Below are 24,565 nucleotides of genomic sequence, written 5' to 3' on the forward strand. Positions count from 1 at the left end.
GTGCCTTTGTATAATCGGGGTGTTATTTTAATCTACTCATTAAGGGAATTTTCTTATTGAGCAAAAACTCAGTAAAAATCTCTCTATTATAATAAAAAAAATCCTGGGACGAGTCAAGACTTTTTAGCCTGGGAGGAGACATGACTTTTTCAGAGAGATACTTTCACGTCCCGCGAGACAAGACTTTGTGCCACGCCTGGGGTTGGAAATAAAACACAAAGAGTAGATGACAAAGTCGAATGTCATAACAGAACAGGGAAAAGAGATCGAATATATTGTTTGGATTTAAACTTAGACTTGCATATCGTCTCATTCATGTTGCCATCAGGGAAAAGTAGTGTTTCTTCCCAATGAAAAGGTGTATCTGCGAGAATTAAAAGATTTGTTGTTTGGTGAAAATGAAATCCACACACGCCAGCAGCAGAGTGTTGGCGAGTGAAACCCCCTAGTTTTTCCAAAAAAAAAATTTACTTAAGTTACATCGTAGTTGGTGCATGAAACAGAAGACTCTTAATGCACGCTAATTATGTGAAACCCAGTGGAGTCCAAGTTAGTTTTTGCACAATTTGTTGCATTTTCCATTTGATGTTTGTAGTGGTGAGAGACTAACTGTTGAGAAATATTCAGATGGTAGTGATTCTACATATACTTTATCCAAAATATGACTAATAAGAAAAAACTAACTGAAAATGAAATATTCTGTTCTGTCACCGTGCTATTTTTTATTCCTATTTGCTGATAAATATAATCGGTTGACTCTTCTATTTCCAACCCTGCAATAGTATCTTGTTCTGGTTTTCCCTATTCCATTGAGTACCGTAAGGGGTTTGCAACTCACGTACGTGTTTTTTTTGCTTTCTTTATTCAAATTGCTTTGCTTTTCTGATGTAAATACATCCAATATTTTTTTTTCTTATTAAAGGGACAGTTCTCACAGAGCAACCAGTTGCAGCTCAGCAACGCCAAAACAACAAAAAGGTTGAGGAGACCCAAAACACACCACTCAGGGGCAGGCCTCACCCCAGGCATGCCTAGCCCCCAAACTTGCAGCTTACTCCTATTGTTTTCATTTTTTCATTCTGCTGTTCCTGGCCAGTCTGAGGTTTTTCCTTTCTTAAGATATTATCTTGTATGTAAAACGTGATTCATCTGACCAGACTTCCTTGTTCCATTGCTCCAGGATCCGGATGCTCGTGTGGCCATTGTAGATTCTTCCAGCATTGGACAGGGGTCAGCATGAGCACACTGACCAGTCTGTGGCCCCGTAAGCTGCAATGCCCTGTGTGTTCTGACACTTTTATTTCATGGCCAGCATTGTTTTTGAGCAGTTTGCGCTACAGTAGCTCTTCTGTGAGATTGGACCAGATGGGCTAGTCTTAGCTTCCCACGTGCATCATTGAGCCTTGGGCGCCAATGACCCCATCATTGGTTCACCAGTTGTCTTTCTTTGGACCACTTTAGGTAGGTTCTTAGCACTACATACTGTAAACACCCCAAAAGACCTGCCATTTTGGAAATCCTCTGACCCAGTCGTCTAGCCATCCCAATTTGGCCCTTGTCAGAGTTGCTGAGATCCTTACATTTGCCCATTTTTCCTGTGCCCAATGCATTGCCTTAAGAACTGATTGTTCACTTGCTGTCTACTATCTCCCAGCTCTTGACAGCAGCCAATGGAACGCGGTGATCAAATTAATTCACTTCACCAGTCACTGGTTTTAATGTTGTGGCTGACAGGTGTATGTGCACTTTATTTGAATACTAACGAATAGTTAAACCAGGGGTCTGAAACTCCGGTCCTGGAGGGCTGCAGAGGCTGCAGGTTTTCATTCTAATCCTTTTCTTAATTAGGCTAATTAACTTCTTTTGAATTAATTTTAATTGACTTGTTTTTTAAGATTTTTTCCCCTGACTTTCTCCATCATTCATCTGAATTGCTTCATTGCTTTCCTTAAACAGAAATGAAATATGAAGTGAGTGAGCCAACGCAAGACCAACTGAGTCAGGGCCTCAAATTCCAATCAGTTGGTTAATTAGGCGCTGAGTCTCGTTGTTAATTAAACTCGTTCTTTGATTCCATGGCTCGTCGCTGCTCTCATTGTGCAGTAGCAGACATTTCTGAAATTGCTGATTTTCTCTTTTCCAAGAGCACCGTTAAAATGTTTTGGGGATCTGAGCAGATCAACACTCCTGAGACCTTCATCTTTCTGTATTTTCAGATACTGTACGATGGACACAGTTTGCTGATCTCGTTTTGGCTCATTTTTTGATGTTATTGTTTGGCAGCTTATTAAAGAAAATGAAACAATTAAGGGGTCAATTACAATTAATTCAAAAGAAGTTAATTAGCAACAAACTAATTAAGAAAAGGGTTAGAATGAAAACCTGCAGCCAATGCAGCCCCTGTAGCCCTCCGGGACTGGAGTTTGAAAACCATGAGTTAAACAAAATAATAATAAAAGGAAAAAAAATCAAAACACCATAACATCCATCCATCCATTATCCAACCCGCTATATCCTAACTAGAGGCTCACAGGGGTCTGCTGGAGCCAATCCCAGCCAACAAAGGGAGCAAGGCAGGAAACAAACCCCAGGCAGGGCACCAGCCCACCACAGACACACACACACACAAAGCCACTCACCAAGCACACACTAGGGACAATTTAGAATCGCCAATGCACCTAACCTGCATGTCTTTGGACTGTGGGAGGAAACTGGAGTACCCGGAGGAAACCCACGCAGACACAGGGAGAACATGCAAACTCCACGCAGGGAGGGCCCGGTAAGTGAAACACCATAACATATGTAAAAATAATCAAAAATAATCAAAAATGACTATAAATGATGAAAACACACTTAAGCCAGTGATCAGACCCTGGCTAAGACACAGTAGCATTGTCACAGATGCTACTTTGAGGGACTCCTTAAAAGCTTATTGGAGAGCCCGTGTAAGAGAATAAAATCCACGGCATATTATGTGCTTATAAATATTTTTAAAAAATATATCTACAAATGACTGACCTCCACAGTGACCTAGCGCTTACTATGCTGCCCCACAGCTCCAGAGGCATTAATTCAAAGCCCACCTCAGTCAGTTACACTGCTGGTTTTCTGCCTTTTATTTTTTCACTAAGCATTGTCGGTTACACTCATTGGTGGTCCCTTCTGGCCTGGGGTGAGGATTCCCCCAAAGATGGGATGCCCGGTGCTTGCAGTGGCTTGGAGAAAGGAAGGATTGATGAACGAACAGGAACATTTACTGTATTTTTTCCAACAAGGGAGTACTTCTGCTGTAAAATAATGTATGGGATATTTACATCATTCTATTGCAAAATTCTAAAAAGTTTTCATTATAAATAGGGAAATAATGAAAATATATCTTTACAATTAATGCATTTTCCATATTTTCTGCTTTGTAGTTTGCGTTCAGCCTTCATTTGCTCTGTATGGTGCCAGGGGATCAGGAAGTCTGATAATGGCGCTGTATAAAACAAAAGATCGCTCAGCTGATGGATGAGGCTCACTGTTTAATTCAGAGCGGTTTTCCTTGGCACATATTTTTTTTTACAGGTGTAATGTTTGGTTTTTAAATGTGAGGCTGGCCCCAGTTTGAAGACCCATTGGCCGGCTTGGCGTGTGCCAACGTGACTGGTGATGCACTGAAAAGGGTCTAGCTGGAGCTTGCAATACTTATGACATACGTCAGGTTATGCCCACAACGTCAGTCAGAAAACGCCCTCCCATAGTGTAACGGGGCCTGAATGATAATCATAGTCTAACGCGATGTTACGTGACTGATGTTGAAAGTATTTTGTGATGTTGGGGCATTACATGACTGACCTCATAGGTACTGCGGTCTGCAATTACACTCTGTTGGATGCACTTGCGTACGCTTTGGTACCAGGATAGACGCACTCTTCGCTGTGATCCAAATACAGCGGCTCTTCTTAGCTGTAGCCACTAGATGGCAGTCCTGTTCCAAACAGAACAGCTGTCTGCAGGCCCCCACAATTGATAAAACGGATTGTTGCAATGAATACCGTCAATGGATTTTTTTTAGGTGAAAAAGACTGATAATTTTGTCGTTGCCAATTTGATTAAATGCATACGGGGCTACAGAAGTAGAAAACACGCAGAATGTTAACAGAAGTGTGGAAAATTGTATGCAGGCCTTTTGAAGCCATGTCAATTCGCGAGATTAACAGGTAAACACAATGTCTGGATTAGGTCATTCGCTAAAGATACCATTCTTTACAAAATCTAAGGGTGCACAAACTTTTTCCCCAATCAATCAAGTAAATATTGGTTTATAAGATGTGGCTAAACACTGTTTCCCGGGTGCTTTATGCTCTTTTTTTTTTTACAAAACGTTGCTTGAGCACAGGCTGTCAATTCTGAGGTACACTGGGATCTGAACTGCGTGATGCCCAACAGCCTAACATATCTTCATTTTTACCTTCAGCCAGGAACACTTTGACAAACCAGATGATCCGTGACCTAGTCTAAGTCCCGCCTTTTCTGCTTCTTACTGCATTTAACGACGCTCTACCAGATCACTGCAATCCGTTGTGACTGACACATGCGTGTCGATCAGACCTGCATGATATTTTTGGCGAATTTAGACTGCATTTTTCTGCTCTCCCAAACCTTTCTAACATTCTGCTGGCTTTATTTGGCAGATTGTGTTCAAAATGTAGATCATTCTAAGCTGCCGCAAAGACTTTTTCTCAGCACATTACAGTGTACATAAGCATTCAAAGTTCTGATTCTTACTAAGGCATAAATTATCTTAAAGCAAAGGAGCAAATTGTGTTTCAGCAGATGCCTTTGGTTTATTGTCAGTCCCACATCATTTACAGTCTTCCAGCTTGCTGACCTATCGTGTCATTACAGTCATTTCCTCTTATGTGACGCTTTGGCAGGGGCACATTTTTTATTGGTTGCCATGGTTGCGTCTTCAATGCTTAACCTACGAAGAGACTGACAGAGTCTGCAGGCGCTGCTATCAGAATCACAAAGTTGGTTAAAAAGCTGGCAGCCTGACAGACTGAGTGACAATCCCCACCACATCGCCCTCCTTTCGTCCAGAGCTCTGCACATTCTGCACCTGCCCTGCTCACTGCAGGGTCACAAGAAGTCAAACGGAGTCCTCTGTCAAACACTTTGACATGACAGTTGCTACTTGATGAAAGAAGACTGCAATCGGAATGGTGAGTGGGAAACGTTCAAGCAAATTTAAAGAAGAAATAACATTTTAAAATGTTATTCTGAAGAGCTGGAGAGTTTTAATTCTCTTTTAATTTGTTAAGTTTGAATTATTTAAATGAAACAATATCAAGTATACGTTAAAACAACAACAGATTCAAATCAAGAAGATAATATATATATGTACATATGTATGTATATCAGTAAGTATATATATATATATATATATATATATATATATATATATATATATATATATATATATATATATATATATATATAGGTTATACAGTTATTTATTATCCATTTACCATATAGTGCCTATCATTATCTATATCTATCTATCTATCTATCTATATAATAGAGAGCCCTTAACATCAATCTATCTATCTATCTATCTATCTATCTATCTATCTATCTATCTATCTATCTATCTATCTATATAATAGAGAGCCCTTAACATCTATCTATCTATCTATCTATCTATGTCACAGGAATAGAGTCAATTTTCAGAACTCATTTCATTTTCCTCTTTCAATTGCTGTGTTTCTAACAAAGACTGGGCACAAGATAGGCAGGGTGCCAGTTTCCTTGCCGGTTAGTGACTAAGACGCCTACAGAGGTACAAAAAGTAATGCAGTGGTTTGCTGTCTCACAGATCTGGGCACCTTGGGTTCAAATCCAGCCCCAGTGCCCTCCATGTGCCATTTAACCAAATGTCCATTTCTGTATGGGTGCTTTGGTTTCTGTTCTGATCCCAAGGACCTGCGGGTCAGAATAATTGACAACCTCAAACTGCTTTATTTTGTGAGGGTCTGGGTGTTCATAAAAGTGTGCCCATTCGTGGACTGGCATCTCACACAGACTTTACTGCCCTGTGCCCTCTAACTGGACTTTCAAAGTGGATGGCTGAAACATGAAGACGGCTTTAACGGCATGTCTCTTGCCCTTCCCTCCATGCTGTGTCACTTTGGGTTGGTTTTTGTATAATGGGCACCCAGAGTGTAGACCTCCTCTAGTTCTTGCAGTTCTTCTGCACTCACCATTTATTAGCCAGAGGACGCCAGGCCCAGTGACAAGAGGAAGGAAGGAGGATTTTGTTTGGGCTAAAGAGGAGAAGGAAGAGCAGGCTGGGGGGGGTGAGACGAGGGTCATAAACAGGACATTGGGCGACAGTGCTGCTTTCCTGAAGCAAGCCATTGTTTAAATGACCAGGCCAGGCCTGTGTCCTGTTTGTGACCATATCCCCTGATTATCAGACAGGCTTTGGCTTGAGATAGGATGAGGGGGTGAGGGGGGCTGAACACAAACCAAAATGCACCTGCTATTACAAGAAGCATCCAAAGTCACACAGGTCCTGCTGGCTCAGGAGACCAGTTTGTCAAGATTGAGTGTTTATAGTGCTTTTCATGACACAAATATACACCACTTAATGAGCACTTGGCTGGTCTTTGTTTATATAAAAACACAGATTTTGCAATCGAGTGTAGAAAATGTTTAGTATACAGTGGATCCAGACCTTTTTACTTTTTGCGCATTTTACTGTACTGTTTACCACTTTTGCCCATCAGTCTACACAAAATAACCCCTAATGAGAAAGTGAAAGCATGCTTGTTTGGAAATGTAATAAAAATCAAAAACTGAAATCTCTCATTCATGTAGAGTATTCATACCATTAATTCAGTACTTTGTAGAAGCCCCTTTGGCAGCAATTCCAGCTTCAGGCCCTCTTGGTTAAACCTCTACAAGCTTTGCATGCCCGGGTTTGGGCAGGTTACCTCATTCTTCCTGGCAGATCCCCTTAAGCTTCGTTAAACTGGATGGGAAGTGTCTGTAAACTGCCATCTTCTGGTCTCTCCACTGATGTCCTATGGGGTTGAAGTCTGCACTTTGGCTGGGCCACTCAAGGATGGTCAGAGATTTGTCCCATAGCCCCTCCAGTGTTGTCTTGACTGTATGCTTTGGGTGATTGTTGCGCTAAAAGGTGAACCATCTCCCTGGTCTGAGGTCACGTGAACTCTGGAGCAGATTTTCTTCAATGACTTCTCTGTATTTGGCCTCATTCATCCTTTTGTCAATTGTGACCAGTCTCCCAGTCACCCCCATGGTATGATGCTGCCACCACCATGCTTCATTGTAGGGATGGTATAGGCAAGTGATGTGCAGTGCTTGCTTCTTGGAGTTCTGCCCAAAGGATTTAATTTTTGTCTTCTTGTCAGACCAGAGAATCTTGTTCCTAATGCTCTCAGAGTTCTTTAAACTGTCATATGCCTTTTACTCAAGAGTGCTTTCCATCGAGCTACCTACACTACCATAAACACCTGATTGATGGGGTGCTGCCGTGTCCTTCCAACAGGTTCTCCCATCTCAGCAAAGGATGTCTGAAGTTCTGTTAGAGTGACTGTTGAGTTCTTGGTCACTTCCCTGAGCAAGGACCCCCCTTGCCCGGTTACTCAGTTTGGCCAGACTGACAACTCCAGGAAGTGTCCTGATGGTTCAAAACTTCTTCCATTTCTCAATTATTGAGGCCACTGTACTCCTGGGAGCACTCAATGCTTTCGAAATGGATTTATTCCCTTGCCCTGATCTCTGCCTCATCACAATTTGATGACTGCGGTCTATGGAGAGTTCCTTGTTCTTCATGGCTTTGCTTTGTCCTGACATAAAGAGTGAATTGTGGGACCTTACATACACAGGTGTGTGCATTTCTAAATGATGTCCAATCAGTTCAGTTTGCCAAGAGTGAACTCCAATCACATCTCAAGGAGAACTGAAGAAACAGGATGCACCTAATAGCAAATTTAGAAACCTTTCAGAGGGTATGTTTTCACTTTTTCATTATGGGTTATTGACTGTAGATTGGTGGGCACAAATAGCAAATGTATTCATCTAAAATTAAATGTACAACACAATAAAGTGCGTAGAAAGTGAAGGGGCCTGAGTGCTTTCTCAGTCCACTGTATATACGATGAGTTGCCTGTTTATTACATACACCTAACTAGCAGTGTGTGTGCCTCCTTTGTCCTCCTGAACAACATGAATTTATCCGTTCACGCGTTTATCCAGACACCTTGTTCAGCAGCGTTGTACCATAGAGAAATGGCTGCCTTGCACATTTGACAGCCGCACGGTCTTAACATTAACAGCGCAGAGGGACACCACTGTCACCGAAGTCAAGGCGGCAGCTCAGCATTCGGGGTTGTTTACCTGGGTGTTGCTCCTTGGTATTAATTTTCGTTATTAGAATATAATTAAGGGAGGAAATTCCATCGAAAATGATGAAATAATAGAAAAATGACAAAAATGAGTGAAGTATTTAAAGTTATAGGAAGAATACATGATTTAATAAATGTAAAAATCACATTGCTGTGCTTTTCTGATTGCAGAAAAAGAAGATAAAAAGACACCAGCTAATTAAGTGAAATCAGTTAGACGGAAAATGGCTCACTGGCCAAAAACCTGCAGCCCAACGGGGTCCACAGCATTGAACTTGAGAACCACCGGGGGTATGTTATGCTATGTTGTATCATGTCGTGTTGCATTAGGATGGTATGGTATGTTAACTGAACCAGAAACACAATATGAACGCTCACTGTGAAGCAATTAGACGTCATGGCCACCATAATGTAGGGCCTTTTCAAAGACACCTTAAACTTTACATATAATACAACAGCTTATTAATTGCTTTGTGTGGTCTGTTTGTATGCCCAATGGACACCCTCGTCAGACTGGCAGAACTGGTTCTTACTCTCAGTGCTTTCTTTTTTGACAACTTTTTTTTTCCCATCGTGTTAGTGTCATTGCAGTGGGTGCTAGAATGGAACCTTGGTGTCCCAATATCTTTGTCAGCTGGGTGGAAGAGCATTTCTGTCCTTCCTATGTAGGCTTTGTACCGGACCTGTGCTAAAGACATACTGACAGGTATGTTATTGACACATCCTACTCCAAAAGCCATCTACAGGAATTCCACCCATCTCTCAGGTTCACAGTTGATGTTTCCATCACAACTTTACCATATTTAGTTATCCATCATTTTATCAGTTCCCAGGACTTAAATCCTCTGTCTATTACAAGCCAAATGATTCACACAGTTACCTTCTCTCCTAGTCCTTCCATCCCTGTTACACTAAAAACTCTCAACCTCTTTCAAAGTTCCTTCAGACTCCACCATCTCTGAAGTGATGAGGCTGACGTCCGTAATGAAAAACTCACAGGGTTTCTTCATCAATAAGAGGATACTTTTCTTGTGAAGTGGACATGGTCCTTAATTAAGCCAGGGGCAGACCTCATAACATCCACTCTAAGAGGAAGCCCAACGATAAAACCTGCATCCTACTGGTCCTCTCATTTCACCGTAACACTTTATCTCCCCATAGGTCATTAAGCAGAACTTCCCCATTTTGCGGACTGATCCCTCCACAGGAGGCTTTTTTCCCTAACCCTTCATCGATGTCCTTCCTTTGCCCTCCTAACCTACGCAAATTTCTTGTCCCCAGTTCACTTCACAGAGGACAGCCACATTCCTCCCCAGGCACTTTGAGTGGTAACAGGAGTTGCTGTGTCACTTGCAAATTTGCCACCTTGGGTTTGGTCCCTCTGGTAAGTTCAATATTAAACGACAGGCCTCATGCCAGTCCACAACTCTTATCTACTGCATTTCCTGTAGGACACATCCAGCCTTCTACATATAGTAGGGGGACGTCTGGCAAATCATTTCAGGGAGCACGTTTGAGCTGTTAAAACTAAAGACCTCACAAAGCGTACTGTAGAACACTTCACATCACCTGATCACAGCCACACTGTCCTCTCGGTTTGTGTTCTTTCACAGGGCATATAGATAGATAGATAGATAGATAGATAGTACTGTAAGGCACTAGATAGATAGATAGATAGATAGATAGATAGATAATTGTGCCTTTAAATGGCCACACAATCTTGAATCAGTTTATATTGATCACTTCCTTAACTTTAATTTTATTCAATCAAGAAAAACCCTTTAAAGTACTTAATAAAGCAATTAACAAGCCAAGAGGGAATGTTTCTTTTATGTAGCGCCTTTCATCGCGAGGGCTCACTTGAATCAATTTACAAACGCACAGGAGAAGGCCATTGGGTGATTGCTTAACGCTGCACTAGGACACGTTACGAATCCCCACAATACCAGGGGACAGACAGCAGCGGCAGCGCAAGGTGTGCCCGACCCCTCTCGGCTTGCAGCTGCCGGCCCGCCGGACGGCCTCGTGGTGCCCCGGGCGCAGTACACAAAGACAGCAGCTGCATTCTTAGTAGCCGTGTAAGTTTTTATTCGCGGCCCAGCGATGTATTTAATGCAGCTAACTCGCATGAAAAAGGCGATTGAAAAGTTAAAGAAAGAACGTTTTTTTCTCTTTTTTTGTTTCTTTTTTTGTGATCTGCCATGGAAACCAGTTGAATGGTGTCATCAGGGCGTACAACGCTGTTAACTTCTCCGCTCTTCACTCCTCTTGACATTCACATGGAAATGATCTGTAACACATGACATGTGAACACACTACGCTGTCCGCTTTTAAAGGAGGAATAAAAAATGAGTAAAGTGCCAGATTTATAGTGCGCCCACTGTTTGGCCTCAGAGACTTTGGCGTGCGACTTCAGTTTGGTTAAGCACCTCCTACCTGATGGCGGGTCAGCGGAACACAAATGGTTAAGAACGCGCTTATCAAGACGGTATGTGGAAGAAAATGGGATCCTAAAAATGTAACAGAAGTAGTAATTGTAGCGAAAAACTTAAGCATTATAATTAAAATATTCTTCGTGCCATCATCAAGACCTTCTCGTCTCAGTATTGTCAGTTGCGGGGTTAACGGATGCGGTGTGCATAGCTCTGGAACGCAATTTCATCCTAAACAGGCCCACAGACTAATTTGATAGTCATGTGGTATCTATTAAGCGAGCCACCTGCTTTATAACCGCTCTCCCCAGGGCTGCGTGTGCAAAAGACTGATTGGACTCCATACTTGTAACCTTCATAGGCGCGGCCGGTGTTGATCAGTAGAGAAGGGCATGGTTTAGTATTGATTTCTGTACAAGCTCTGATCGTGAAACGTCCCTGATTTTGAGGTTTGCAGGGAGGCTAAATTGGATACAACACCATTTTTAGAACCACATGCTATGGATGACGAGAAACGGAGCTCGGCAGACTACGATGGGGCACTCGAAAACCTGCCCCGGTTTCCAACGGCGTTCGCCTACAAGGTGTCTCCTCTGGCACTTCATGATAGCACTTTCATTCATATGTATCTAAGAAAGTTTTAAAGACAGAGCTACGTCTATCTATCTATCTATCTATCTATCTATCTATCTATCTATCTATCTATCTATCTATGTATCCGTTTTCGTTCTTGACAGTACGAGTCTGCCAGCTTGCGGAGTACATTGGCGGCTCGAACTCCACGTGCAGCCGGACAAGGTGGCGCTGCGGGTTTTCTTTTATTTTCACATTTAATAAGCGTGGAAGTGAATGAAAGTGTTCAAACTACCGAAACAACCCCCAACTGGTGCAGTAAAATTAAAACCTGGAAACCGGACGGCAGGTAGTCAGTGATGTTGCCAGTCACAGCTGTGATCACAGCCACAAACCCCTGAAGCAGGAGTGGATGAGTAACCCCTCGTTTTTTTCTTTTCTTTCCTTTTCCTCTGTTGTCGGCCTAGTTTAAGCGCAGGGCCGATCGTCTTCTTGTTGTTATTCGTATTGCGATTCCCCCGCACTGCGCACGGACGCCGATCTCTTACGGGTCTCTTTATCCGTTGCAATCCCCGCGGCTTGCGGAATGCCCGTCTTCCACCACACGAAGGTCCGTGAACGTCAGGAAGTGGCAGACGGAATCTTACGAATTTATTTGCCCAATTAGGTACTCGTTTTTAATTAAAACGAAATGGTTGGCAATGTCGTTTAGTGGCCATGGCGTTGGACAGGCAGAGATAAAGTCAACGACTGTGTGGCCCATAATGTGTCAGGCAAAGCAGCACAGAAATAAGGGAACATCTGAGGAGCATTCCAGCTAAGGGCCTATTTACAGTGGCAAAGAGCACATATTGTTGCACTGCCAAATCTTAAGAGTACTGCATATAGCTTTGGCACTGTTGAAACTTTTAAGATTTACATAAGTAATGTTAAAAGTACAAAAGCTAGTGGTAATTCACTGAGTACTTACTTGTGTTGTCTGTGGTCTGTTGGCCGGTTTCATGTCAATTTCACCTGGATCACTGCAGGTTAACCACCCAATTTCTATTTATATAGAAATTTTACAGTGAACACCATGACAGTACAAAGCAACACAATGTGTAAGCAGATTACAATAATAGACATGACATTCAAATGGCATGGTCGGGCAGTGATTACACTGGACAACACATATTTTTGCTTCTTTAAAATTTTGGTGTTAGGACAACTTCAAGGTGAAGACAAATATAATTTAAGATTGTATCATGTAGGAATTTGGAGAAACATGAAATTAACCTTAGCACATTGACACATTGTTTCGAGATACAAATGTCTTGAGGCAGAGTTTCATTTGTTCTGATTCTTCTCATTTCAGTGACCAGACATAATCATCCAACATTGATGGATGCCTCCTGCCCTAGAACCCGCTTTGCCATTGTTACAATATCCTGGTGAAACCTTTCTCCATGTTTGTCACTGACTGTACCAAGATGAGTAGGGAAGATGTCCCAACAGTGAATGCAGAAAATGAATCGTTAGTGACATATTGCACTGCATGGTTTTATATCCTTGAAGTATTTTGTCAACCAGATGGACTTAGTTTGGTGCTCCGTAGGTACCAAGAAAATCCTCAACAGCATCCTTAAATGCCTTCCATGTTATTTCTACAGGCCACACTAGCAGATCTTTTGAGCTTCTTTTCATTGATTACGTGTCTGATTTGTTTGATTTCCTTAATCTTGGCATCAGTTATCTGTGGAGGCATCTGTCTCAGATATCAAAATCCTTCACCTTCCTTCTTCATTTCATTCTTAAAATTCTACGTTACAACAGTGCTGAGAAGTTGTATCAGTCAGGGGTGAGTCACTCATAGTATGAACGGCACCAATAAAAACAACAAGCCTGCAGTGTTGCAGACAGGACTCCATCTACTGCGGCAAGCGAGAAGTCCTTTTAAGGATAGCAGGCCACCTAAAAGAGCTAAGGATCCATTCCTGGCACTTGGTCCAGTGCTAAATTGGTGTTAGCAGTGGGATGAGGATAACACCTACAGTTCAGCTTAGCAAAGCAAATAGTACTGCGAAGACCTAAAATAGACTTGCATCTCTTGTCTGAGGAGATGCTGGAGAGTCTCGAAGCTGAGATCCAAGATTTTGAATGTCGTATGCAGCAGCAGTGCAGAGGAAAAGACTGCTGACAGACTCTCACCTCTGTGGCTCAAACACTGCTTCTCCATCTGCTAAGGCCCATTGGCCTGGGTGTGTGGACACCCGTGAAGCTTCTGACTCATGAAGCAGGGAAAAAGTGTGAGCTCTGTGGAGCAGGGCTAGTGGTAAATCTGCACAGGCAAAAGACGAGGCAAATTCTTACAGAGCAGTAAAATGGAGGGAGAGTCTTAAAGCTGAGATTCAGACATGGGATGCCATTTTTAGACTCAGCTGAATGATAGAGAACAGCCCAGAGACCAGTTCATCTGCAGCTCCACACAAGGAGGTTTGCCTGCTCACTTACAATTGAAAGATCACTGCCTTGCCGGGTTTATAATGATGCCACGCATGCTGCAGCGGACGCTCCTGCTATGCAAGCGTTTTACTGTTTATACTTTATGTAAATCTGGAGGAATCCACCAGGTCGCAGTGTGAGATATTATCATGGTGAGAATTGCCTGGAACACTCATTAAATTCCGATGACGCCTTACCGCAATATCTCTGAAAAGGAACCTCTTAACGCGCACACGTACCGGTCCCGGGACATAACAGCGGTTCAAAAACGTTACAGTAATGTGTGCATGCCCATCTGCCATGCATCTTGACACCCTACCCATCAAATGAAACTTCAAAGTCTCGTCTTACCGATGATATAAACCATTTTGACACACAACAACCACAGCACTGACACTAAAGCCTTTTTTACAGAGAAGTACATTCTTTTAAGAGTTGACTGTCCCTACCTTTGAAGACCCCCTGCAAGTCAAACATCAATATTTCCGAGCAGTATTGATCCCATTGTGTCCGTAAGGCTCCAGCGAATATAATCCAGTAAAACGATTTAGGTCCAAAACACACGATATATTCTCAAAGGGACAAAAACTCCAGAAAACGTTTCATAACTTGAGACCACCTACGTAATTTTTTTCATTTATATTGCTCATATGACGTAATTTGTTTCTGTCGCGATAACCATGCTACCGCATGAAACACGGAAGTGTTAGCTTCTGATCGACACCTAAGTTGGCCAATTACGACGGGTCTGGGGTTGACTGGCACCTCGTATAGCCAACGAGTGTCACAGACAGCTTGAGGATGACGTATAGCTCCAAACCCTGGTAGAATCTACCAGTTTGATTGGACACTGTGACTGACACTCAAAACTTACAGCCAATGAGCAGACGAGCATTTTGATATGTAACTTGCCATACTAACTTGTAAACAAAACGATCGGAGTTGTGTGAAGGTGGCATTTGTGCCAGTCTGCAGAGTTGGTGCGTGGTTGTTTATTGTGATTTCGCCAAGTTTTTTCGCATTTTAAATATGAATAAAAGTAGAAGTTTAAACGTAAATAAACGCTTGATTAAATAATAGATGCATGCACGCGTTGCGAAAGTATTCAACCGCCCAGGAGACGTCTAATGGCAGAGAGCGACATGTGCCACGCCTTGTGCTTTCTGCTTGCTAGTGATTGCTGCCATCAAGTGGCACATGGAAAAACGCTGAGCTGTGTTGTAACAGTTTGTAAAAGAAATGTATATAGTTTGTGTGCATTTTATAAAAAAAAGTAAAAATAAAAATATAAATATATTTTTGGCCCATAAGACTTGTATTGACTATTTTACATAGAAATGTGTATTTTTATTGTTTTATTATTTTTATAACTAATAGAGTGACACTGTGTGTAGATATAGATTCCTTTAGGTGTAAGCTTTCAGTAGAGCCCTCATTGATATATGTGGGTTGAAGCATTCAAAAGTTATTACACTTTTTCCATATGTTCCAAAATGTGGATAATGGTCCCTCTAAAAAGCCCCTGGGCATGCCCACATAAAAACTGGTGTAAAAAATGTCATTTTTACAGGTATTCTTTTCATATTTGAAATCTGAGTAGTCAACAAGTTATTCTGTTGGTACATAGTGTGTTTCTGTCCCCACCTACCTACTGCAGCTTTATTTTCCTTTAATTATAATAAAAAAACTTAGGCGAGAACAAAAAAATTCGTTTTTTTTGTGAGTTCTAATGTGCATAACCTTTGATCAGTCACACCTACAGTGATTCTGACTACTAAGGGTGAAACTAGAGAATGTTACCTTTACAAAGAGACCAAACATGTGTTTATACTCCAGATAGTTCAATAACAGCAATGATTCTAATTTGGAGAGGTCGAATTACAAGCGATTTAGCAAAAATGACCCCGCTTGATAAGGGGTTTTAATGATTAAATCCATCAGTCCAGGGATTTGCCCATTCCAGCAAGCATTGGGCACAAGGCAGAAACGATCTCTGGACGGGCATCTGCTAATCGCAAGGTCAATACAAGCACTCACATACACTGGTGTCATGTTAGTGTCACCAAATCTGCATATCTTTGGAAGGAAACCAGAGCACACTGTGGAAACTCAGAAGGAAAACATGTACACTCCAGGCAGAGAATACCAGCGACGTGACTCCCTGCGAGACAGCAGCGCTACTGCTCTGCCACCATGTCACCCCCATGTGTGAAATTATTAACAGTATTCATTATTTAAACGAAATTAACGATTTATCTGTAAAATGTAACATACATACTTTAATGCATTCCATCATGAAAGTGATATCAAGTATAAATCTTAGGATTCTAAATGTGCAGAGAGTTGGAATATCATACATTTAATGTGTTCTTTGTGGTGATCTATTGTTTGAATATTTAAGCACCACGAATGTATTTGTATGTCGCCATTTTGCTTCACCACATCGAACCATTCATAAAACATCGAAGCGCATACATCGATCTCGTAGGATCCGCAAAGCGGCTTTCTGTCACAAGTCGATAGTAACCAGAGACTCTGATGTCACATTCCAACTTTTAGCACACTACGCCCCCCGACTTTTTGCTGGTACTGGAACTTGCGCATGCGTTGCGTTTATTTGTGAGGACCTTCTCAGAGGATGTGTCAAATGAACACTGGGAACGCGTGGCAGCCATAATGCGGGCACATACATGTTCTGAGTGTGAAGTATAAACGAGCCCATAGAACTGCAGTGATGAACACCTTTGATGCACCGTATGATAGTGCAGCACTCAACATCCCTGCTGTGCCAACTGACAATGAAATGCTTGAGACAGCTACTGATGTGCCCTCACCACCAGCTGCATAGCTGCATTGGAAGAGAACATCACCCTGCCATTTTGTGGAGGTGAGTACTGTTTCAAGAAGTTGGAGGTGGTTGCAGGGGGACAGTAACTTCGAAGGGACAGCTATTTAATGGCACAGGCAAGTTACATCAGCCAGGGATGAGTCCCCCATAGTAAGAGCTGCCATTTTTTCACCAGTGGCAGGGGCACCTATAAAAAAGGCAAGCCTACAATATTGCAGACAGAACTCCAACTAGTGTAGTCATTTTAAAGATTTGGAGCCACCTTGAAGAGCAGCAGATCCATTCCAGCACTCAGAGCTGCCACTATAATATCTTTGTTGGGCCACATTGTCCTGCCCTGGAGTGACCAGTTCAGCATGGCTGGCTCATACGCAGTACTTGCTATATCTGAGCTTCATTGCCACTACTTGTAGATCACCACAGATGTTCCAGGTGTAGTTGTACTGTATACTTATAAGATGAGAGGAAATCACAAAAACAGGAGATTGCAATAAGACAGTACATGAAAAGGAATTGTAAAAGTGTTTTTTTGTGATCAGGAGGCCAAAATCCATAAGATATGCTCAAAAGAGTTCAGGAAGCACAACCTTCATTGTCCAATCCTGTAGTTATGGTTGCACAATTTCAGAGAACTGTGCTTGACTCGTGTCCTTTTGTGTGTTTCTCAGGTTCCTCCATGTTCTTCCCAGGTAATGAAGACTTGCTGGTCAGACAGACTGGTAATTCTGAATCAGCATGTGTGTGTTAAATGGACTGGCATTATGTCCTGGGTCAGTTGCTGCCTTGCCTTGAGTGACACCGAGGTAAGTTTAACCTTACCACTACAGCCCTAGCTGATACTGCATTATGTATGTATATTTAGCAATGGGACATCTGTAAGGTCACTATAAGTGGCAGACTACTCCACTTGATCGCAGGAGTGTTCAGAAACTACAGTTTGGGGACTGGTAACATCTGCACGTCTGCAGCATTGTGATAAGATTTTGTTTTGAGGCTTTACATTGCACCTATGTATGATTAGCCTCTTCAGCAGGTCAGTGAATGTTATGTATCTATACTATGTATGAATGACTTCTGAACATACACTGTCCAAAATATCCTAATATTTGTATTCTCTCTGTCCAAATCTGGTTCATCTTAGAGAGGATGCAGGAGTTAGAGCTCATCCCAGCTGAAACAAATATGGCGTCAATGCACACACCCACTCTAGGCCCCCCAGAGCAAAGTACTGCATACATGAGATGGACTTTTAGACTTCACCTAGAGCTGGGGTGTCAGTGCTGTGGTGTCACCACAACCTGTTATCCCTCCCATCAATGGGACTATCCCACCATTCATTTCTGAGCGCATATTCCAGTTTACAGTAATTCTGCCTCAGAAACCTCTGATACAAACAAGACCCTGTGATGTAGCGGGTCCACAGCGCACGACAAAAGGGTCACTTTTAAATAAATTAAATCGGCTTAGCGAGGGGGTGTGGTAGTGTGGCTGAAGCGGTTCTCGGGGCGATTCACGGTGTCGGTGTTTCGCACCTATGTGCACAGGTGAGAGACTGTCCACATCCGTGATTGTTCCTGAGGCCGCTGACTTGACACAGCTGCCATGCCCTCTTGATAAATAGAAGCGCGAGTCGGTTAGGGGGAGAAAGAAGAAAGGAAAGAAAAGAACAGAGGTTGCAAGAAGAAAGCAGGAAGCAGTGGGCAGAGAGAAAGTCAGTGCAGGAGAGCAAGCAAGTGTAGGCTCTCGTTGCAGCTGAACAGTGAGCCTGGGTGTTGGGCCGAAACCTGGGGAATAGTAGTAGTGGTGGTCACTCCCGCTGAGTGATCACAGAGCGGGATTGACCGGAAGGTGGATGACTCTTCGCGTAAGGTGGCAGAAGGCAGCGGGACTCGGGACTTGGGGAGTGTATTCCCCAGTGTGGGCGCCCTGGTCGTTGTGGATCCCAAGTCGCTCTCAGGAGGAGCCTACTGGAGCCAGGGATCAGAGAGGCGAACTGAACAGCTGGAGTAGGCAGAGTGAAGGTCAGCTGCAAGTAGAGCGACTCCCCTGTTGAGAAGCCCAGACGGGGGAAGCAGGGGAGCCGCAGGTAAAAAGGCACCGGGCTTGTTGTTGTTGTTGTTTTTAAAAGATTGCTTCCTGCATTATTTTAACCTCATTGTTTTTTAGAAGACTTTTTCTATGTATTGGTTTTAACCTCCACGTGTCACATCTGCTTTTATGGATTATTTATTGGAAGAATTTTGAATGCACTGCACTTTATTTTGAACACTTTGTTTTTGTTGTTTTAAATAAAAGCACTTGAAACTTTTGCACCATCTCCTTGCTATGTTGTTGCCTCACTGCTAAGGTGACGGGTTCAAGGGCTCCCAGACAGAAGATGGAAGCATGCAACGAACCCACATCGTCACAGACACTCACCTCAAAAAGGGCACAGTAGTACTGTAAAACAAAACTCAGTGAGTAATGAATGAAGAAGAGTATGATAAGCCACAAAGAATTTCATCTGTTATTACTTGATTGCCATATGCTCTTCAGTTTTTACATGTTTTAAAGGAACATTAATTATAAATGCTAGAATGTCAACACTGAGTTACCGTGCAAAAGGCAAACACCAGAAACGATTTAACGGCTCATGTCTCATCCTCCAGGCAACATACAGAAGTAATTAAAAATTGTTTTATTGTTAGAGCTGCTGAATAATAGAGCAAAGGGAATTAAGTTAAACCTTTATATTGTGTCAATGAGAGCACCTATGGAGCTCTGTGGGCAGTTATGGTCACCACACCACCAACAAGATAGCAGAAATAAAAGCTAGGCAGAGAAAACCAACCAGGCACATTCTGGGATTGAAGGACATGTCTACCCTGATAGGCTTTGGGAAATAGACCTCTCTAGTGTGATCAGAGAGGTCTAATCTGAGGGACTAATCTAGGCCTTCAAACTTCTAAAAGTCATTGATCAAGTTGATCTGGCAGAATTCTTTCAGTCAATGACTAACACAAATGAAGAGGAGACTGAAGAAACTGCAATCAAGGAAAAACAAACTGGCAAATTCTGCCCTTGAAGTGGCTTTTAAAAACAGTGCAATGTTGGGATAACTTCACTGCTGGTAACTAAATGACGTTATTGTTCTCATGCTTGAAAAACACCTTAAGTAGCTTATAATGCGTCTGGAGTGTAGAATTCAGCTGTACTACAAACAGGCCCTGTGCTTAAGTGGAGCTGGGGTCTTGTCCAGATTTGATTTACCATATATACTCATGTATAAGTTCGGTCTTGAAACCCAAAAAATCGATCATAAAATCAGACCCCGACTTATACACCCATGCAAAAATCTCCAATCTCACATCAGTTTCTCAGATGCATTGAATTTTGTTACAGCAGCGCAGTTACCAATTACTTTCGCTACTTCAACGACGTTTAATTTAAAACCAGCTTCATATTTTGTTCTGATTGAACGCTGCATCATAGATAATGGATGCTCTTATGACGAAGGTGTATGAGGGTGTGAGATACAAAAAAACACAAATCAGTGCAAACATCGCTTCGGAATAGTTCGGGTATTACCGTGTGGTCATGTAGGCATGGAGAGAAAAAAGGCAGTGCGCTCCGTGGTTACTCTCTCAGGTGGGCGTTAGCATATCATAATCTCTTGGACAAATAGCGTGAGCTTTCCGCATTCGACTTATACGACCGACATTATAAAATACCAGAAATTATACGATAAAATCAGGTCCCGACTTATCCGCAGGAGAACTTATCTGCTTGTATATACGGTAATCCTTACATTGAGTCTGATGTTTCCAGGATAGACTTCACCCCTGTTTGTCTTGACTGGATACATCTGTCCATAATAACTGTTATAAATGTTGTTTGTTCCCCATTTTGTGTTCATTAGATTTATTTATGAATGCTCTGAAATTATTTCAGTTTATTTTTTTTGTCCAATGCTTCCCGATTCACCGGTATGAGAAAACGCCCACATAAGACATATTGCCGAGCTTTAATTACAATAAAGTTTTTTGTCACCAGTAAAGTGTCCACAAGTTTCAGCTGCCTAAAATATATCAGGATTATTTCTTTCTTGTCAATGTGCTGCAGCATCTTGTCTTCTTATTATTTCTTGTTCTTCATCACTTAATCGCTTTCTGTTATTCACTTGATGCTCAGTAGATGTTGCTGCTTTTTTTTTCTTTTTGCCATTATTGTGACTATCCATTGGTTTTTTCAATCACTTTGCCATAAACACACAACCACAGGTCACTTTGCCTGACAGATTGCCACTACCTAAAATTATGTAAATTTCCAGAACATCTTCTTCTTTTTCTTTTGGCTGCTCCCATTGAGGAGTCACCACAGCGGATTGTCCATCTCCATCTATCCCTGTCTTTGACTTCATTTTCTGCCACACCAGCTTTGGAACATATTGGGTCATATGCTTTCAACTAAGACTGAGATTAAGGTTCTAGCCCAATTAGTTTGTGAGTAATGACATGACAAATATATAGATTTCTATAAATATATACAGTAGATATGACATTGTTGTTATTAGTGATGAGAGAAAAGTTTCGCAAATAACTGAATTCACAGTTAAGTTTCACAAAAAAACAAAATCATAAAACAAATGGAGTTTCATTTTCAGCAAACTTCTTGCCACATAGTTTTATTCTGGAAGCATTTATATGTGTAATTTTATATGTATGCCTGTCTGTCATTTAGTCCTTACATAAAGATCTGTAGCAAAAAAAAAAAATCATCAGTCTAATTTTCTGTCACATGTAGACATTTAGTTGAGCTGCCAGATGTGTTTTGGAAGTACGATTACCACTTAGCCAATTATAATAAAATCCTTGATGAATGCAATCCTAAAGATTAATCAGACACAGAAAAGAAGCTTGAGGCTCCCTGTTATTTGGAGAGAGCATAACCTGGACCTCTTCTACAGGAATCAAAAAAGAGGAAAGCGTGGTAATGAAGGTGCTGGGAGACAGTTTCCCATGTAGTTATATGCGTGTTTTGGTCTGTCTGGAAGTGTGAATGAAGCTTTACCGTGACATATTCCTTGTTTTCCAACCCGAAAATCTTTAAAACTCCCACAAAGTGTTGCAGTGAGTGTCACATTTTCAGTTCTAAAATCATCAGTATAATGAATTTTAATGTCAGTTTCACAAAACTGTATGTGAATTGAAACTTGGCTGTTTTGCTTGTCTCTAGTTAACACTCTGATTATCTATTCACTGCTGTTATTTTGAGGCATGCACGTGGCCATATTGCTTTTCTGTTGCTAGACATGAGCTTTACAATGTTGCAGTGCCTGACATCACTCTGTGTGGCACTAAAAGATGGCATTATGGGGGACAATGGTCATTATATTATTATATTATTAGAATAGACAATGGTCAAAGACCTTTAAATACCTGGGAGTGCAGCTGGATGACAAATTGGACTGGACTGCCAATACTGATGCTCTATGTAAGAAAGGTCAGAGCAGACTATACTTTCTGAGAAGGTTGGCATCCTTCAACATCTGCAGTAAGATGCTGCAGATGTTCTACCAGACGGTTGTGGCGAGTGCCCTCTTCTACGCGGTGGTGTGCCAGGGTGGCAACATAAAGATGAAAGACGCCTCACGCCTGGACAAACTTGTTAAGAAGGCAGGCTCCATTGTAGGATTAAAGTTGGACAGTTTAACATCTGCGGCAGAGCGACGGGCACTAAGCAAACTCCTGTCAATCATGAAGAATCCACTGCATCCACTTAACAGGATCATCTCCAGGCAGAGGAGCAGCTTCAGTGACAGACTTTTGTCACTGTCCTGTTCCACTGACAGACTGAGGAGATCGTTCCTCCCCCACACTATGCGACTCTTCAATTCCACCCGGGGGAGTAAATGCGAACATTAATTCTATTTAAATTTTTTTTCATTTTTATTACTATTTAATTTAATATTGTTTCTTTGTATCAGTATACTGCTGCTGGATTATGTGAATTTCCCCTTGGGATTAATAAAGTATCTATCTATCTATCTATCTAGATTGTCAATAAGAACTTAAAAATATTGATTCTTTCTTTGGCAATTAGATAATTAGGGAAATGACTTCAAGGTTGTTAAGACTTGCTTTGAATTTTGACTTATAGTTTCATTTTATTCCTAACTGCTCAGTTCCTCCCACTAGGAGTACAGTAACTTTCAGGGTCTGTGATTTAAGAAGCACTGCTCTACACTTGAGACTAAAAGCCACTAAATGCATGCAGCAGACAGTGAAGCAAATGGCAGTCCATGTCTAGAAATATTTACTTATACCAACAACATCCAAAGATAGTGTCGGCTAAATGCCACGAATGTGTGTCCATCTGGACTCGTAATGAAGACTAGATTGCAAGCGACACAAGTTGACTGTACGAACGCTTCATATATGCAACTGGCATTGGAGACAAGCAACTGAAGGAAAAAATGGAAATGTGGCCTTGGAGGCAGGAACATAAAGAAAGGGAATTGAACAAAGTGGACATGAGGAACAAATTGTCTTTTTATTTTTAATAGGTTAGAAAAGCAGGTTGATTGTCTTCACTAGAATTTCAAAATACCTGAATGAGCTGTTCTTGTAGTTGGTCAACACCACTAAAGCTCTGTTGACAGGAAAAAACCACAGCTGTCTGGGTGCTGAGAGAGACTTTGGCCAAACTTCCAATTTCTATAAATACTCCCAGGAGTGGATGGATTTAGCCCACTGGCGCCTGCTGTCCTCAATGTTATGCATGACGGGATTCTTGGCTCCAGTCCTCACCCTGCCTACGCTTTACACCTTCATACAAGAAGGCCATCATTTCATGGATTCCAGTGATAACAGATTCACCAGCACCAACCTCATCAGATCCAACCTATAAAATATGACAAAGTTCAGAAGCCAGCATGAAATCAACATGGACATCTGAATTCAGAGAGCTTGGAAACAGCTGGCTCTCTCCAGTGCCTTCTAAGCAGACCACACAGCGCCAAGTGAGTGTCTGCATCTCTTTTATCATGTCTGCGACTCATCTTTGTTCTCTCGCTTTTAATTCCATATCATTAGAGTCATTTTCAAAGGGATTGCATTCTATTCTGGCGGCTGAATTCCACCTGCCGAAAACTTTGTTGATGGTGCATTGAATTGCATTCCAAACACGGAGACCGCATACCTCACCCTGCCCAACCTTCTTCAGAGACATTGAATGCATCAAGCTGGGAAAAAGTAAAAGGGGCACACGTGGGGCCTCTACAAAGGAGGAAATTCAGGGCTCTGAGAGAAATGACAGGCTTAGTGAAAGGCACTATATAAAAATGAAAATGAATTGAGCTTAAAGTGAGAGTTAGACAGGAGCCAGACAAAAAAGTTCATCAGCTATAATGCCCTTCACCCACAATTTAAAATGACTGGCACTGCCCACTCACTCTTTTTCATCGGACTACAGATGAATCATCACCTCTACATAAAGAACTGGGCTGCATTGTTCTCAGCCTATGTGTGCCTTGTGTCACAGATGGCTGGGGGTGGTACCCAGCTGGGATGCCCCAGAGGACCGGAGGAGGGCTTACACCTCCCCTAGACCACATGGAGGTGACTGCCCTGGTGGCTTTGGGGACCACGGGAACTGAGCTTGGAAGCTCAACCCTATAGGGGCCCGTGGTCACCGCCAGGAGGTGCCCCAATGCCTTTGGAGCCCTGGCCCTCAGCACTTCCGCCACATCCAGGAAGTGCTGGGGGGTGGAAGAAGACCAGGGACACTCGGAGTGCTTCCGGGTGTGCAGCCGATACTTCTGCCACACTGGGGAG

The 24,565-nt window shown here is 42.2% G+C and overlaps 1 long non-coding RNA gene across 1 annotated transcript; it reads left to right on the forward strand.

Moving 5' to 3' along the window:
* The first annotated feature begins 5,021 nt into the window (after nt 1-5,021).
* Nucleotides 5,022-17,548, forward strand: LOC120543194. The gene is made up of 3 exons (XR_005636305.1): nt 5,022-5,207; nt 8,589-8,708; nt 17,420-17,548. It is a non-coding gene; the product is annotated as an uncharacterized LOC120543194 (long non-coding RNA).
* The last annotated feature ends 7,017 nt before the right edge of the window (nt 17,549-24,565 follow it).

The sequence above is a fragment of the Polypterus senegalus genome, chromosome 13 (assembly GCF_016835505.1).
Source record: "Polypterus senegalus isolate Bchr_013 chromosome 13, ASM1683550v1, whole genome shotgun sequence".
Classification (NCBI taxonomy): domain Eukaryota; kingdom Metazoa; phylum Chordata; class Cladistia; order Polypteriformes; family Polypteridae; genus Polypterus; species Polypterus senegalus.